The 19307-nt window shown below is 37.7% G+C and overlaps 1 long non-coding RNA gene across 2 annotated transcripts; it reads right to left on the reverse strand.

Moving 5' to 3' along the window:
• Positions 1-8174: 8174 nt before the first annotated feature.
• Positions 8175-10531, reverse strand: LOC113530044 (uncharacterized). Of its 2 annotated transcripts, none has more exons than XR_003403103.3 (3): positions 10454-10531; positions 9685-9834; positions 8175-9454 (listed from the first exon to the last, which is right to left on the reverse strand). It is a non-coding gene; the product is annotated as an uncharacterized LOC113530044 (long non-coding RNA). The 2 variants fall into 2 exon arrangements; XR_003403104.3 differs by lacking the exon at positions 10454-10531 and adding an exon at positions 10398-10424.
• Positions 10532-19307: the final 8776 nt, after the last annotated feature.

Here is a 19307-nt window from a genome sequence, read left to right on the forward strand (position 1 = left end):
GGCATTATATGATCTGGCAGCCATCTGATTATTTCTACCATTAAAACAAAGCCATGAAATCTATAAGTGAATAGTGTATGTCGTTAGGAAAAAAACTACACTGAGCTGCCAGTGAACACCTGTAGTTTAACATTAATGAGAGGAGTTGATTTCACTAATATCTCCTCTTGATTATTTATCCTTTCAAGCCACATTATTTTTATACATTTGCTGCTCATTGTCAACTAACCAACAGTGATGAAATTCATCTTGAAACTCTTCAAGAATATTTCTGCTCCACTCATATACTGTATACCAGTACCTCAATTTTATACCTTTATATTTGTGCTTGCATTATTACCAATACACAGCCCTGTGTTTCCTGTTCAAGCAATGTCCTTGCCCTCATTGATTCAGACTCAAACACAGAGCACAATAGCTGATTTTAAAGCTAATGGGTCAGTATAAATTTACCTGAACACACTATTTAAATAATTTCACCAAATCCATACAATTTGAGAACTTCAAAGTGGTAGGGTACTGGTGGCTCAGGGGTTAAGATTCAAATGTGCAAGTACATGTTTGTATTGTATCCTGTCTCACCTGCATGTCACTTTTGATAATATGTATTACAAATGAATAAATGTGACTAAACTAGGGAGATTAGTATGAATGTCGGGAGATACCACAAATATTGTAATGTTATGTATTTATTTAGTTGTACAAGTAGACTGATGTTATACATTGGTAGAAGGAAGTAAACATTGTCCTTTCAAGCCCATTGCTTGGTATCTAAATAAAGCTAGCAATCAGATAGAGTTGTGCTACAGAAGCTAGCTAGCATCTGTTGTTGACTCCAATTTTCTGTTGTGGTCTTGTTACATTCTTAATAATTAACTGTTTACTGAAGCAAACTGATCGTTTTAGATCCTCAATCTACATGTTCATGTACCATACAATTTTTGTAAATAAGCCTAACCCACTTCTGTCATACCACTGATCAACACTCTGTCAACACTCTGTCATGTTGGTAAGCTTAGATTTCTAATTAACTATAGTCATGGGAAAAAGAAAGTGCTGTGGCAGCATCGTAAGAAAGCTGTACATAAATGAATGCCCTCAAACATCAATGAACTGAAGCAATGTTGTAGACAAGAGTGGGTCAAAATGTCTTCAAAACAATGTGAGAGACTGATAAACTCCTACAGAAAACATTTACTTCAAGCTAGTGTTGCTAAAGGTGGTTCTACTTTTTACTGAACTGTAGGGTGTATGTATTTTTTCCCACCTGGTCTCTTTATTTTTTGGGGAAAAAATGACTACATATTGAAATCTGTTTGTTGTCACCTGAGGTTATTTGTCTGTTTATAGAAGTTGGTGAGGTCCACAAAAATTGTTATTTAGCACCTGATAAATAAAAATATAGAATTGAAGGAGGGTGTACTTTCTTTTTCCAATGACTGTATATTAGAAAGGTCTCAAGAACTGCATTTGCATATTGAACCTGATATACAGTATATTATGACACAATAACACTTGCCTGTCTCCTGTTCAATTCTAAATTTTACAATGAAATTTTCTACTTCTATCCTATTTCTTGAAGTGAAGTGGTAAAACCACTGCCATGACAGATTTCCATTTTGACCAAAATGTATTTTGAATACATGGGTCGCAGTGATCAAACTTAACAATGACACGGGGTGAGCGAGATAATTTCTCCCGGCACTTGCTCTCATTATCTTTCTGACTTTTGTAGAATGTTATGCGCTTGCTGCCTATTGCATCAGGTCAGTGCCATCAGGCCTTCAGAAGGCCAGTGGTGCACTTCACAACAAATTCTGTTTGAAATGGACGTCGTAATGCCTCTCCTCTGCACTCTGTTGATTGAAAAAAGGGAGAGAAAACCATCACATGAAGGGATATTTACGATCACATGCAAAGACGGTATTCTTAATGCTTTAGTAGGTACTTGCGATTGAAAATATTGAAAATATACTTTAAGCTACTCAGAAGCTAGTCACAATGAACAGAACCAGTCTAAGGTATGCAGCCAAAATGGCTCTTAGGTTGCCAGGCCACTACATTTGTCAGCATCATGCTCGGATCACATATGTTTAGAATTTTAAGTGAAATGCTTTTTGATTTGCAAAGGCTCTTGATGTTCTTATGGCAACAAAAATGCAAGTGATTACAGCAATCATGGTTGGTAATCAAGCCTTGCTTAATATTGACTATTGAATATATCTCCCCCTTAAATGCTGCACATGATGTACAATCATTTATGTACAATCTGAGAGATCCAGAAAGGCAAATGTTGCAAGGATTTGGTAAGTACCAAGTACCAAGTACCATAGTTTCTCTAGGTGGTTTTTGTAAAGCTGGAACTAATTCAACAATAGGTACAAGAGGGCAACTCTTTCAAATCAAAATGGGCTCATAAACTAGTCTTTAACAGAGCCAGAAAATTGTAGTGGTCTCTGTCAATCCATTTTTACAAGGTATACTATTCATAGTCTTCCAGAAGTGCCAAAGAGGCCATTTCACAGTTACACCTGTGTATTTACACGCATTTTTATGCCCACTTGGCAGGCTTAACTCCTTAACATTGCACCAGTGAGCTAGTTGCTGCCCAAGGGAGAAAACAGGATCCAATATAGATAATTGTGGATATAACGGATATCTATTATGGACAGTTAAGCATAATGGATATCCAAGAGGATAATTTAATTGTTAGCTCTTTTGAACAATATAAAATCACTCCATGTACACTATATAGAGTATTATAGGCAATTGATACTTTCTCAGTGTAATTTCTTTGTTTTTCTTCAGGTGTTGTATGAATGGGTCGACATTTCTGTTGAGTACATGTATTCACACTTTTTACCCATCAGCCCCACTTCCTAGTTCTTTGAGAACTTGCACCGTCCTTGACTATTTCTGGCAAAAATATTCTGGTGGCATCCCTAATAAATATAGTTAACTGATATTATATGTTTATTTAATGATAGTTAATTTGGACACACAGTGATAGATTTTGTTTCACATTCACAATGAATTGTTATTTATTAGGGAGAAAAAGAAGACTGCTGTTTTGGCTTTTTTTGTTTTGCATTCTGATGTAAAAATGTGATGCTCCTATGCAAAATGTGTAAAGTTTGGCAGGTCTGAGTCATTTAAATATTTATTTTTGGTATTTTTCATCCCATGTCTCCTATGCAATTCCTTCCTAGTGGAGTGCTCCCCACACTTACCTCTGCTGTAAAGGCTTCACATATTCTCCAATCAATTTTTCATTCATTTAGTTTTACTATTGTTTTTACATACCCCTTTTTTTAGCTAATGAAGAGCTTGTTAATTAACAGAATTAATGGATTAGTGGAATCAGGTATGTTGTGAACAAGAAAAAGAAGGGGAAATAAACCACTGCAAGATTTGATTGTGTTCTATTTTCCTTTGGATAAAAATGAATTTGCATGTATTCACTTGAGCTGTAATTGACAATCACTATTGCTTTATACAGAGAGTGCATTTTCCGACATAGATTAGACTTTTGCCCATGATGATGAGGGCTTATGAGGCTACTGAGAGCCAAATTTTCATGACTAATTAATTAACCAGCCATTAACGCTGCTCGAGTTCTCTAGCCGGAGTAGCTGAGCTCGTTCACTTGCAGATCATTTTAAGATGATTTGCAAGTACTAAAAAGGCCATGATTCACCTGAGGCCATGATATGTACCTGAAACGATTCAGGTACATATTGTTGTTACTAATATTTCATAACAAATTATTTTAAGATATAATTGTACATTCTTATTTAGGATTCTTCTCACATATCTTCTTAAAGACTCCTGCTTAAAGATTTTCTGTCTTAGAGAATGTATTTTAATGTTAGCTATCAAAGGAAAAAAAACTTAATAAAACAGCAGTAGCTATTACCAGAGTAATCCCTATTGGTGCACAAGTTCTGAACTCTTTTCAATCACAAATAGTACAAACAGTAGTCTTCTGATGAAGCTGAGAACCTTTATTGCCTCCTCTGTAACTACGTCATTAAAAGGAGAATTGCTGCCCAGCAACTGGGTAGAATTGTGCCTAAGACTATGGCTGCAGTCCAACACTCCGGGGGTTGAGGAGGATTGATCCACTTCCTCATTATTTGCTTGCCAACTTTGAGGGTTCAGAAACAGGGAGCTTTACAAACCCTAGCAGGGGACCTAGTGCCCCTCCATAGAAAATATTATTAGAGTTCCTGCATTGTGAAGACTTTTTGGCCATGAAAAAAAAAAAAACAACAACCTTGTAGCAAATAGAGATTTTTAAATGTTGTATTAACCCTATTATAAAATGTGCAGGGGTGTTAATTGCAATTGAGTAATTGCACTTCATTACTATACTTAAGTATAATTTGGGGGTATTTATACTTTATACTATATTTGTACTATATTTATAATTTTAATAAAAATATATATCAAAAAAAAAAGAAAAAACCACAAAACAGTAGACGGCTTATTTGGCTTTTAGTCTGGTTTAGTTTGCTTATGTGGAGTTAGAAGATAAAAGTTGTACTGTCACCTTTGTGTTATAAATGACGGCTGATAGTCACAACTGACCCAGAGTTAATGCGTAGTAGTAGTTCTTGTTTTTAATACTTTACTACATACTTGTCGCTGTTTCCATAGATGTATATGATGTCACAACAAATTGTGTAAGTCCTAATGCTCATGGGTGTCAAGCACTGGAAGATTTGTTATACATTATGACATTTAATACAAAATGTTAGCTAGTTTATATCAGTTACAACATGGAAAACTACAGTTGTTTTAACAATAACAATTCTGTATGGTATTCATTCTTTTAAGACTTTTACTTGTCTTTCTCAAAATGATTGTCAGTAGACCTATAATGATGAAAGATAAGCAACATGTCTTCTCTAAGGACACAGAAAAGAATACTGATGGATTAAGTGAGTGATTAAGATTTAGAGTCAGCTCTGTATTTTCAATTGGGCAATTTTATGCTCATGAAGTGACATACAGGCAAATAATTTCAATGATAGCTGAATGCCTTCAATAACATGTTAATGCAAGCAGCTAAAAAGCAGCCAGATTTGTGTATAGCAGATAGATGAGTGATGAGACTAATCAGAGGTCAACATCCAGGCCACGCAGCTTGACAGCTGGACTCTGTACTCTGCTTGGAAGGATAACAGGGGTGAGGGTTTTGATCATCAAACACACAAGCTGTTGATGCTCTCTATTTCCTACGATCCAGTGTGTGAAATCCTTAAATTAGCTCTCAAAGCTGTCGGGATTTTCTCCTTCATGTCTGATGTCTGATTTCAGAGTTAGGATTCTTTCTGTGCTGCCTAATATGCAGGTCCACAGTTTCTGGCACACAACTCAAGAGAATTTTTATGGTATGGATAAATATCCAGTTTTGTTATTTTACTCATCGGCTTTATTCTGTAGCAAGCACTGGATGACCTTATTACATAAGTAAATAATTCTGAAGACAGGCCTATGCACAGATATTTTACAGAGGGGAAACTCAGTGTAATAAAGGACAGCCTCCAACCCTGACCGCAACAACACAGACATACCTAATCTTACTACTCCAACCTGGTAATATTACCACACCCCAATTCACTATAAAGCACAATAGTTATATACAATTGGCCCTGTTCAAAGTCTACTGAAACACATTTTTGAAAATGTTATAGGTGTTAAAACTGTGCTTTCTTCAAGGTATTGGTAGAGGTTCATTTATTTTTCACTTCTACAAAATATTTTAGAATTTTTGTATCATTAATTGTTTTATAGATATTCTATGATCATTTATTTATATTACTTATGGTTAAAATGTCTATGAATGCCTTGTCTGTGGATGTAATTATAAGTAGCCTGCTGTTGATGATGATTGGCGAGTAGACCAGTGTTCATGTACTTGTAGCTGAATACCACATATTGATAAAACTGATAAAACTATGGAAATAATGTTATTTTATGTCTGATTTCACAAATAAACAGTACAAACAGCAAACATAAAGGGATCAGTGATGTACAGGCCAAGTCTAGTTACCTGATAATCACTCAGAGCCACACACTGTGGCTGTCTAAACCCATGCCAATGTCATGAACTAGCTTCCCAGAGTGATGCTGAATGCCTCAACATAGTCGATCCTGAACATTCTTCCAACGACCAGAGAAAAAACTCCATTCACAGAACTCCTTTCCAAATGTGGATCTTTGTTCTGTGAGCCACATATTTTAAAATACAATTATTGTACATGGCAGCAAACAGAGCACTTGTACAGTCTGAGGGCAAAAAGCCTATAAGAACATCCTGGGATCTATCTGAAGACCTTTATGCTAAAGTAACAGAAATACCATGATATGTCCATTATAGTGAAAAAAATATATATATTTTAGAAATTTCATTCCATAGACTTCTGAAGACCTGAAATATCTGGGCATTTCAGCAGCCTGACACACAAATTGTTACATGCTGTCCTCTGTCAATGAAAGCAGTGTCATTTTGTTTGTGCCGCAGTTATTCAGCTGCAAAAACATACATACACTGTATTTAGTCAAGCAGAAAAAAGAGGAAAATAAAGAAGAGAAAGAGGGGAGAGAGGGGAAAGGGGTGCCGTCACTAATTTCATGTGTCCTTTCAAATAGCAAGAGTGTTTGCCATGTCAGCACAATCATGCTTGATGTCTTCCTTTACCTCCAGCTCCTATTCTCTGGGTGTCATTCTGTGAAATTCCATTCATGCATTGAGGAATTAGCCAGTGTTGTCCTTCGAATATATCCCTGCTGTTTATTTGTTCTTATTATTATTATTATTATTATTATTATTATTTTGCTGCAGTGTTTAGCATATTTCTAGCTTTACAATAATGTTTCTTGCTATGCTACTTTACTTTCAGCTGAATCTGTCACCCACCTGGGAGATTAATGACATAGCTTTAAATTAATCCAATTATTACAACTGCAATATGTTTTCTGTGCATGATTGTGCTTCTGTGTTTTTTGCTTGGCCAGTTGCATTGTTTTCCCAATGTTTAGGTTACGTTGAAGGCCAAGGCTTCTCTAAGCAATGGGTGCAATTAGAGCAGAGAACTAACTGCTCTGCTCCATGTATTTTAATTAATGAAAAGTACTCTTTGCATCAGATGATACTTATCCCTACGTTATAATGCAATGATGCTGACAGTACTCAAAATGCTAACCACTCATTTTCACTGGCTTAAATAGGAATTACAGCCCCAAACTCAAAATACTAATTATACCAAGCAAGAATAGAACTTTGGATTTCATACAGATGATGCAATAAGAAATAAAATGTTTTATTTAAATAGAACAATTCTCACATCCAAAGTTGCTTTAGAAAGGAAGAAAGAAAGAAACTAGTTAGCAGACTCCTCCAAAAGTTGTTGCCATGAACAGAAATGCATTCGCCGTATCATCAGGAGATCACAAGTTCTAATTCCGATGATGCCACAACCATCCATGCATCTTGGAGTCATGAAAACAAAATTGTCTGTGCTCTCTGGGTAGGAGGGATGGCATTACTCTCTCTGTGGTGCTCTCTCTCCCTCTTCAATCACTGTGACACTAGCCAATCATGGGTGTCTGTGAGGTTATGTATGCATAATAGGGTAGATAGCGCTCTGAATGTGTGACGCAGCAGTGTGACGCAGCATGAGTAGCTCGAAAAGATGAAGATAGCTTCACATGTCTTGGAAGAAGCATACTGTATATTACTACCACCCTTCCTGGCTGGAAGCTGTAGTGTGATGGGGCGAGTTAGCTAGTGATTGGGAATTGGCAAACGAGCAAATTGGGGAGAAAACTGGGGGAGAGTTGTTGCCATTTTAATTGAGTTGACTCTTTGAGCATACCTTTGGGTGAATAACAGGAGCCAACTCGCATTTCTAAAGAGATGGGTTTTTTCTTTTTTAGAAACGAAGAAAAGTAGATCCTGTGGTGCTCTCACTGAAAGTTCATTCACAAGTCTGTAATTCCGTTAATCACACACGCAGTGCAATCATCATTCAAAAGCATCCAATGAATCTTATCAACATCTGACTGTTTTTTGCAGGGAGAAACATTTGTCCAAATGCACTGCTGCTTGTTATAATGTTTAGTGCAGTGCATTAAGGAGGTGTAAATATCAGATGAATGAACAGCAATCATCTTCTGTTATTACTTTAATTGTAGAAACATTTCTACCTTTTTACTGTCCTTACATTTATTTGAACAAACACAATGCAAGTTTGATCATTACAGGACATTTCATTGAACAATATAATAAGCACTTGGCAAAGACAAAAAAAGAAACTGCCAATGAAAGTCAGCTGTCATTGGTGAGCTGTGCAAGTGCACTGGCTCACTGAAAAGAGCTGAAACTCCATGATGGCTGACTCCAGGCTCACCTCTGAATGGCATGCAGCGATGCCCTGGAGTGCGACACAAGGCATAATGTGTGCACCAGCACACCTGAGCTTGAACAGCAATAAGATGACTCAGACAGCAGAGAATGACAGCACCAAAATAGGTGAACAGAGATAAGAGGTGAACAAAGAGTGAACTATCTTGTAAAGAGTGCAGACTACAAAGGGTGTTCTCCGGAATTGCAGAACCCTGAGAGGAGACCACTAATAATAGAGACATAAATATTAAAAACTCAGGCACACAATGTTTTTTGAAAGAATTTTAACAACAGCAAGGACTCATAACAGATGCAGGAGGTAGAATTATCATTACCACCTTTCCTGGCACAGGTTGAGTACAATATTATCTAATCCATCTCATGCACTCTAATTATCTGTGACTCTCTCTTCTCTCAGGGTGTCTCTCCTCTCAGGCTGAGTGATATTAAATGTAACCAAATATAAGCAGCAAAATGGAACCAAATATGAGCATTTCCAATAAAGACATTTCTGAACTCTCTCCATGTATAATACTAAAGGGAACTGCATTAAGGTGTTGGTATAAACATTTATATCAGTAGCAGATTCTGCATTGAAAATGCACACTTGCTGTCCTACTCTGTCTGTCTCCCCCTCTTCATCTCTGTTTGTCTCGCTGTTGTTGTCATTCCTCAAATACCTGCCAGTGTCTATTGATCACTTTTGTAAAAGATTCTCAGTAGGATAGATGGCACCCAGCCACTATAATGGCAACTGCTACTTGTACCATTCTATCCACGCTAAACACCGCACAAAGTGGGGCAGAAAGAAAGTGAAAATGTGATACAGGTAAGAGAAAGAATGAAGTAAAGAAAGGTGTCACATAAATAAAAACCTGCTATATTACTTTCTGTAGTCCACACTCAGGTGGTTGTTGAAAATGTTTTTACATCCTTTTTTTTCAGGACACGAGACAATTGGCATCAAATGTAGTACATCTGGTCAAGTTTGAAAGCTTGGAGAAACTTCAGTGCAGTCCAAGAAATTGATCTCTGGCCCACCTGAAAATGGGGGGTCTGCGGTTTGTTTCAAGTGAATTCAGATGCAGTTAATTGAGAGGCATCATCAACAAAACTATAAAAGCACAAAATAAATATCTATTTAAGTGTATATTTAAATATCTATTAAGTATCCATTATCTTCAATTTTGTAAAAAAAAAAAAAAAAAAAATTGCCTTCTCATCAGAGATATAAAATTTCACAATTAATATGGTTCTGGGTGAAAACAGACCTGCAACAATGATATCTTCCAACAAAGTGGCCCAGAACTGATTATGGGTATGGAATTCAGGCCAAATATGAAAACTTTCTGGTGATCAGGGGACCTGTCCTTCCACTTCCACTTCCATCATCAGGTGTAGTAATGTAATATTTGTGGCAGCTACAGTATAAGGCAAAGAATAGTTATAGGAAATTTCACTGTCACAGTTAAATGTCAGGATCTCATTAAAAAACTGCCACATATTCATCCCTGGTAAACACAGCATTCAGGCTCAACTGATTACTGTCTACAATAATGAAGATAATAAAGTGAAAATAAACCACCCAACTATGGACTCTCATTGCAAAGCCTTGCTTATTTCCACAAATTGCATGTAGTTGACTTCTAGTGTTCCTGCTTTCTTTATGTATTGCATCTTGCATAGTCTCTACGTTGCCATTTTGCCTACAACCCCTGGCAAAAATTATGGAATCACCACACTTAGAGGATGTCCACCCAGCTTTTTTACTTCATAGCAAATAAACAAATCACAGATATGATACAAAACAATTTTTGTTTGATAGCTGAACATTCTGACTTTATGAAACATATTAACAAACAAATAGCTCAAACAAATTAAATTTAAAAAAATAATAATTAATAACATTTTCTCCCAGATCAAGTAGAGGAAAAAAATTTATGGAATCACTCAATTTTGAGGAAATAATTATGGAATCACTCACTGTTTAGGAAAAAATTATGGAATCATTCAATGTTGAGGAAAAAAATATGGACTCACCTTATAATTTGCATTTCTAAAACAAATACCAGCTCAAGTCTAAAAATACAAATTAGTGCCTTAACGAGCTGTTGGACTTGGATAATTGAAAGGAAACATGGACCTAACAAGAGAGTTGTCAATTGAAACAATGGAAAGGATTATAAAACTCCTTCAGGAAGGAACACAGAGTGTGGTAAACAATGTTGGTTTCTCCCAGTCAGCTGTGTCTAAAATTTGGTGCAAGTATAAACAAAATGGGAAGGTTATAAATGGAAAACATACATGTTAGATCAAGGAAATGCACAAGATCAATATGTGTTAGATCAATAGAAAATGCACAGCAAAACAAATGAAAAACAAATGGGTGAAAACAGGAGTCAATGTTTGTGACAGAACTGTAAGAAATCGGCTGAATGAAATGGGATTTACATATAGAAAAGCCAAATGCAAACCAGCACTAACACCTAAACAGAAGAAAACAAGGCTAGAGTGGGTGAAAGAGAAGCAATCATGGAGTGTGGATGATTGGATGAAAGTGATATTCAGTGGGGAAACATGAATCTGCATTGGCCAAGGAGATGATGCTGGAAATTTTGTCTGGTGCTGTTCTAATGAAACATAAAGATGACTGCCTGAAAAAATTTCCCCACTCATGTATTCTATGGGGTTGCATGTCAGGTAAACGACCAGCAGAGATGGCAATCATTACTTTAACAGTCAATGCTCAGGTGTACATTGAAATTTTGGACACTTTTCTTATTCCGTCAATAGAAAATAGGTTTGTTGATGAAGTCATTTTTCAGGATGATAATGCATCTTGCCACAGAGCAAAGAGTGTTAAAGCTTTCCTTCAGGAAAGGCATATCAGCTCATTGACATGGCCAGCAAACAGTCTGGATCTCAATCCGATTGAACATCTATGGTGGAAATTAAAAAAATTGGTCCGTGACAAAGCTCAAACCTGCAAAGCTGATCTGTCAACCGCTATTCAAGAAAGTTGGAACCAGCTTGATGGAGATTATTGTTTTTCATTTGTGGAGTCCATGCCTCAAAGAATTCAGGCTGTCATAAAAGCTCAAGGAGGAGCAAAAAAGTACTAATTGTGATTTATTTTTTATTTTTTTGGTTGATGATGCCATAATTTTTCCTCTACTTGATCTGGAAAAAAATATGCCATTAATAAAATAATTTTTAATTATTTGAATATGTTTATTTGCTATGAAGTAAAAAAGCCAGGTAAACATCCTCTAAATGTGGTGATTCCATAATTTTTGTCAGGAGTTGTAGTCTTGTGTAGTCTTATCATGCCTGGGTATAATTAACCTAGATAGACTATGACTTTCATACTTACCTTTGTAGACCAAGTTCATGTTAGCAGTGTGCTATGCTAATACGTATACCTATTGCCTAATTACTTCTAGGTTCTCCCAGGGCTTCTGTAATGTATTTTACATTTCTAAGTTTTCTGTTTAATGATTGTAATGAATGGCAGTTGTGTCTAATACTTGGACATTCCTTCTACCTTAATTGTATCAATGTGAACTTAGTTGCACTCACTTGTTAAATCCGCATACACTCCACACAGCCATTGGTCTGTCCTGTCATTGTCATAGCAACATACTGTGATGAAATAAATGTACTTATAATTAGGATCAACAAACACATCTCATGGTTTTAGATTTGCTGTTAATGCATAATCATAGGCTTTCACAGGCCTTACAGTAAAGATAGACAGATATGGAGGTGTTAAAATTCATTTATTAATTGATTCATCTAGTGACTGCTTTATCTTGGTCAGGGTCATGGTGAATCCTGGGTCTATCCTGTAAACACTGAATGTGAGGTGGAAACACACACACACCATTGCAGGGCATCATACGTGTCACGTGGTAACACAGTAAGGTATTGTATAAAAGGATAAACTTTATGCATGAAGGTGGGTAATGATCAATATGTAAAAAAGAGGTAAAACTATTTATTACATATCAATCTTAATCAAATACTGTAGCAGTAGAGATTAGCTGAGTTAAAATATGTTGGTGCAGACTGTCACATACAGATCATTCGAGTGAAAGTTTGATACGTTGCTATGCATCATATGCTTGTACGAAAATGTTGACATTTTATGTATAGAAGGTGCTGCAAATAAGTTGCTTGCAAGCTTTTTTTTTTTCCCTGCTAGTCTTTGTTGCTTACGTTATACAACTGTCCAGTCTGCAGCCTGGTAATTTTACTTAGTTAACAAGAAGCTTATGCTTACTAGAAGAACTTGACTTTTACACATCCCAACTAGCTTGTCCGCTGGGTAAATTTGATTATATTTGGTCTGACCCCAGTTTTAGCTGAAAACACAGAAAATCACAGTTTTCTGGTGTGTCTGGTATTGCCAAGGGGTAAAAAATTCATAAAGACTATGGCTAAACGGTAGTTGATGGCACTCCTGCACACAACATCAGGTACGTGGAGGTGTAAAAATGTACCAAAAAAAAGCCCAGGGAATCTGAAGATTAGCACAGAATGCCAGGATTATACCTATGGCTGAGCTGCATGCTTTCAGAAACCTGACCTTGGTAGGTGTACTTTCAATCAGACTCTGATTTGTGTGTGTATGTGTGTGTAGGTGGGTGTGTGCAAGCTGCTCATAGAAGGGTGCCACTGAAGCCAAAACTTGTCCATGCAGTTTCAGCAAAGTTTTTAAAGCAAGGTCAAAGCTAGCATTCATACAACATTGGAAACGCAGTTATATATGTTATTTATAATAACATTATCACCCAGAAGAGCTTTGAACACACAGCTCAACCATGCCCAAGCTCTGTGGCCAAAGGTTGTTTTCCCTTTTGAGTCTGGCTCCTCTCAAGACTTCTCCCTTTTGTCGTCTCAGAGAGTTTTTACTTGCCACCATTGCCCCTGGCTTGCTTGTTAGGGATAAAGCTGCTTTCTGACAACATCCATTGTTAAAAACGCCATCAAAATTATTATTAATATTATTATTATTATTATAAAATTGAATTGAATTGAATAACACCCAGTTAAACCTCCATATTAACAAGCAGTATACTACTCCACCAGAGAAAATTGATAAGAACAATGAAAATGTCTGGGTGCCTCTAGGACAAGAGGCCTGAACATATACAGAGGACAGCATTTCTGAGGTAGTTTTACAAGAGAAAAAAAATGAAGCAAGGCCTTATTTATTTCTGTAGCATTCTTTAAGACCCTAAGTGTACTAGGTCTTCATTAAAATTATACAATATTTGAAGCCGTGGAGCCTAGGCATTTGATTATGCCTCAAAATGACCGTCTTTGATCAGAGCAAGAACTTTGTTGGGTTTGATCCTGACAAGGTCATGATCCCCAAGATGGTTAAGGGCTGAATGCAGAACTACAGTTTGCATCCCTAGAATATTGGACAGCATGTCAGGACCTAGTGTGCTGATGTGTCTCTGTAAAGTGTCCTATCAACAGCCCCTGCTTTTCATGAGCGTTCTCAGTGGTGGTAATGTATGTGTGAATGGGTGAGCTTGACTTTTTAGGGCCTACCCAATGAGATGGATAGGACGTAATCTGACGGCATAATGCTCTCTCGCTTGGACTTGCACGAGACAGGCAGAATGTTTGTGGGCATTGGGACATAGAACCAAGTTGTAGTCACCGAAAATGCCATGTGAGTGGTCCATGGGTTTAGTGATTCTGAAACCTGCATTCTCCTCTCTGGGGCCTCTCTGGTGGGAAACTGAAAATGCAACCCTGTTACACAAAACAGATTTTGTTGGATTGATTTTCACACATTTAGCAGAGTGTATTGTCCTAATGATGCTTGGTTGGTGGAAAGTTGCCCCATATCCTGACCTAGATGTTGCACTGCTAGGAGCGAGGTTTCAATCTGCTCCCCCACAGAGGAGCACTAGAAAGTCATTAATGCACCTAGACTCACTGCACATCTGGACATAGTGCTGGACATCTGGTGAGACCACCATCAACACGATACAGGCATCAGTGGCAAGCATGTGGCTCTACCCAACCTGCTTGTGATCCATCATATAAGCTAGAATGTGTGCCACCGAGCCTGGGCATGGTTGAGGTGTGTGTTCAAATTCTGTTTTAAAGCTCTCAATAAAATCCTTGCACTGAATTTCATTGCAACTAGCACTGTGTGAAAAAGAGCATTTTGTATTATGTAGCACTATCAAACCTCCCTCAGGCTGCTCTCATTTTTAGAGTGACTGCCATGGCTAGTTTAAAAACTTTCTGAGGCACCTACAAGCTCAAAGAGGCCAACTCAGACTTATTTTCAAGCTTTCTGAGGCAGAGTTGAGTACAGTTCAACAAGATTATCAGCCCAGAAGAGTCTCTTGGATGTGGATGTAGAGGTAGTATTCTTGCATTCGTCTGACGAAGAACTAGTCATTCAATTAAAAAGAAGGCTCTGTTGGAGGACATTAATTGGGCAGTCTCAGCTCCTGAATCATTGATTTCAGCTGAGCCCTGTCAAAAAGTTGGCCAAAAAAGGGACTCAGATTGCTTTCTGCACATATGTTTATCATTGATCACCAGATGAGGCATTTGTGAAGAGCAAGTGGTTTAGGCTGTGGTGTTTAGGTCAGTGTTGACTATGAATCTGGGTCTAAATCTGCTAGCCAAGCATATCTTGTGACATTGGCAACATAGCATATGTGTGATATGGGATGTGTGAGCCAGAAACGGTGTCCTTAAGTTGGTCAATGGCTTCCAGGGAATGTAGACGCTCGGTGTACAAACACAAGTCTTGCAGCATGGCTTGGTTAACCACTCAGTGTACTGGGAAAGACCAAGGGGTCCATTATGGAGGGAAAACCATCTCTAGCCCCAGAGCTGTGTAGTAGTTAAAATCCTGCATAAATGCTATGAACTCTGTCTCTGCCCTGTCTGTAAATCACAGTGGGGAATGAGTTGCACATCCACTGTGCTATTGTATCACTAAGCTATTGTATTACACAGCTTTTGGAGACAGGAAGAATGCACCTGCTTACTTCCAGAGCTTATTTGCCCACCTCAACATTACTTACAATTTTTCCCCCCTTGTGATTGATGTAAAACACCACCTTGGTCTTGTTGGTCTGTACTAATACAAATGATTATTTTAGGGGTTTTAGGGGTTCCTGAAATGTTGATGACACTGATCCTTGTTTTTTTCCATTTTCTTTCAACTTTCATGTTTTTCCACATTTCCCCATTGCCTTGCCATGAGGAATCTCTTACTATTTATGTCTTCCATATGCATGCTCTTATTAGCAATACTGAAACATGTGATATGGCGGACAGTTGTTGAGCATTTAGCCAAGACTGAAATGGTCTCAGGTGCAGCCTTCCCAGTTTTGGCACTGGGGTTGCTGCTGAAAACATACCTGCCAAACATCTGTATATGGACTTTGTGTGGCCACTCATAATCTTCTGACTGCTTTTATGATCAAGGGAGCTCTCTCTTCTGTCAGAAATTTCTGTCTGTCATCTGCCTGTATATGTGTTAAATGGCTCTTCTTGTAGTGGACTTTAAATGTCATGTGCGATCTGGAGCTCTATTTGACTTATTATTTGCTGTTGGGACTGTCCAGACACCAGGGGCTCTAGGGTGCTATAGAGTGCTAAAGCTAACCCAAAGGAAGGACTCTAAACTAATATGTCACTCCAGTTATGTGGAAGGAGAGGAATCGTCTGTGCTCCACAGCAATTGGAATGTATAAATATGCATCCTTCAGATCTTAGCTTAAAAAACAGTGTTTGTTTACTGCTCATATCTGGTATGTGTAGTACATGGAATGGCAATCATTTTAGGAAGACACATATTAAGATCTTAGATCTAAAACTGAATGGATTCTCCCTCCATTTTTTAGACTCAGAAAATATCTTTCTGTTCCATTTGCTAATTCTATTGCATGTGTCCACTAGTCCACAGTCAGTATAGCCATCTCCATTACGTCTTTTCCCACTGTGGGGCTGATCCCTGTGTTTGGCAGTGGACGACAGTACAACTATAAAAGTTACCCTGTGGACAGTGTGCTCAGTAGCCACTGGTCTATTGTTATCAATCTCCAAAGCTCTAGTGCAGAGAAGAAAACCATTCTTGATCTGTGCCTATTCTGGGTAGGACCTCTTTGAAATTGCTTTTGTGTCCTGGGCTGCAGCAATGTGATCCCTGCTGTATAGCATACAGTATGTCTCTGTATGCGAGGTGGCTGTACTTCAGTGGCATTTTTCCTCTTCCATGCAACAGCTCAGTGGAGACTTCTGCCTGCTTTTATTCCTGCCAAAAGAGATTACTTCTCTCTGCCTAGAAAGCTTTGTAGATATATACACTCTTTTGCATCATTCCTCACTGTGGAGGGTGATGAATAGACAGTAGACAGACAGCAGCAGTGTCATTACTATTTAGGCATACATTTTAGAGTGCAATATGTGGTTTGGGTCATAGCTTTCCCCTTGAATGTGCATTGATTTGGCACTTATGGCTGTCAGATTAATCTACATGGTGGAGAAAGTACAGCACAACCTATGCTATAAAATGTTCTTCTACAAGAAACTTAAAATAATATTTTCCACAGGCGAGGGTTTATAACTACCAAATCTCCAAATCCTACATTCAGCAGTTTTAAAATGACAATTACTTGTTTACATCTGATTAAAAAAAACATTATAATAATTATTATAAAAACATTTCTTTATGTAATGTTGTTGTTTAATGAGACTATTCTGATTCTATGACTCATAAGCATCCACAGAAATATGTATCTTAATTTTAAAATTTAAACCTCTCTTTTTGAATGAAATTAGCAAAGGGACTTCCATATGACATAAAACAACATTAATAACTGCCTTCTAAACCCAGTCCTCATATACTCAGAGTAGGCCTGTTAAATTTAAAACTCGTATCAATTGATTAATTAGCGGTCATTCGAGGACTAGTGGTTAGGCTTCGGCACTCTCACCGCCATGGCCCAGGCTTGATTCCCAGTCAGGGAACCCCAACAGTGCACTCCCAGCGCCGGTCCCAAGCCCAGATAAAACTGGGAAGGGCTGCGTCAGGAAGGGCATCCGGCGTAAAATCTGTGCCAAATCAAAAATGAGGACCAATAATCCTCTGTGGCGACCACTAATGGGGGCAGCCGAAAGAATAAGAAGCATTTATTGACTGATTGACTTGATTAACTGATTATTACATGAACAACCCAAATTTAAAAAAAAAAAAAACATGTAATTATAGGAAGAAGGATGTATGAAATAGTGTGAATCTTCTAAGCTGGTTATATTGTTAACAATTACATTATTAACATATACTGTGAGAAGAATTTAGATTTTTTTCTCTCATTTTTTCCACTTTCACCTAACACCTTTCTCTCTACATGAAAATACATAAGAGAAAGACCCCATTAGAAAACAGACTGTGTAACAAAATTAGAAAGAAAAAAAAAAAAGATGGCATGTGGTCTAGTACACAGATTCCCAAATTATAGGTCATGGCACCACATGGGGTCGCTGGATTTACAAATGGGGTCATGAGAGAAACTCACACTGTACTCTGTTTTATTCATTTATTTTACAAATTAATACTAGAATTATCACTCTAACTATGAAGACAGATTTTGTGTGCTACTATTTTGAAATGTTACTGCTAGAAGAGTGAAGAGTGTACATATTTTAGTCTTTTTTTCCAGTATCCTGTGTCAGGTAACTTCAGGTTTGTTTAAATAAAGAACCATCAGGCAAACAATTCAAAACTCAATCCAACAAAAAGTCAGAAAGTAGGCAAAATCAGGTGATTAATGAACAAGCAAAACCAGGGAAATCTATAAGATCAAAGTGTCCACAGAAAGGAGTCAAAAACCAGAAACACAATCGCGAGGAGAATATAAGCTTGGAAATGGCACTAGGGTTGCTAGGAGTATGTGTGATTAGTGACCGGTAGACAGGTGAGTGCAATCAGAAGTCTGGCGATGCAGAGCAGGTGAATGAGACTCGGCCATGTTATTTTGTAACAGTTATTTTGAAACCAGCATAACATGACAACACTGCAGTAGCATAGGACAAATTCCCTGCTGGGTTTTGCATGCAAAAAAGAAGAATGTGCAACAGTCAGAATCTCTAGAAGACTTTGGCAGATTCTCCAAGATGCTCAGTAAAACTTACCAGTCACTTTTCTTACAAAACTGCAAAAATTGTACCCGAGACCACTGTATTTTTAAAAGGCAAAGGGTTGTGATGCCAAATGTACATTTACAGCATTTGGTAGACACCCTTATCCACAGTGACTTACATTTATCTTGATTATACAACTGAGAAGTTGAGAATTGTTACAACCCCAATTAGTCTAGGGGTATGTGGGGAATAACACTTATTTGATTATTAAAATATAAGTGGTGTGTGGGTAATCACGGACCAGTAACCAGTAGTGCAAAACAATCCAAGTGATTTATTTATCTATATACAAGTAGTGAAGTGTGTAGTGTCGGGTGAGAGTGATTATATTTACAAACTATTTACAGTAAGACAGAACAGGACAGCAAAGGGGAAAAAGGGACGCGAGCGGCACCAAAGCAAAGAAATGAACAAAACAAAACAAGTCTACCTATTTAGCCCTCTAACCTAACTACAACAAAAGATAGAAAGTAAATCTTCAGCGTCCAGGACGCTCTAACTACCTACACTAACTAGCCAAACCGAAAGTACAGAGGGTGGTGCTCGCTCCTAACCTAGTGTGTCTAATACAAAACGGACCTCCTGCGTGCTGCACCATGTATGTCACGTGACGTACTTACCTGTCCCCTTTTCCCTGACACTAACAAAGTCACAACTAGGGTAACAAACAACAAATTAACCATACAAACAAGTGACTAGAACA

Source organism: Pangasianodon hypophthalmus, chromosome 9, assembly GCF_027358585.1.
Source record: "Pangasianodon hypophthalmus isolate fPanHyp1 chromosome 9, fPanHyp1.pri, whole genome shotgun sequence".
In the NCBI taxonomy this organism is placed as follows: domain Eukaryota; kingdom Metazoa; phylum Chordata; class Actinopteri; order Siluriformes; family Pangasiidae; genus Pangasianodon; species Pangasianodon hypophthalmus.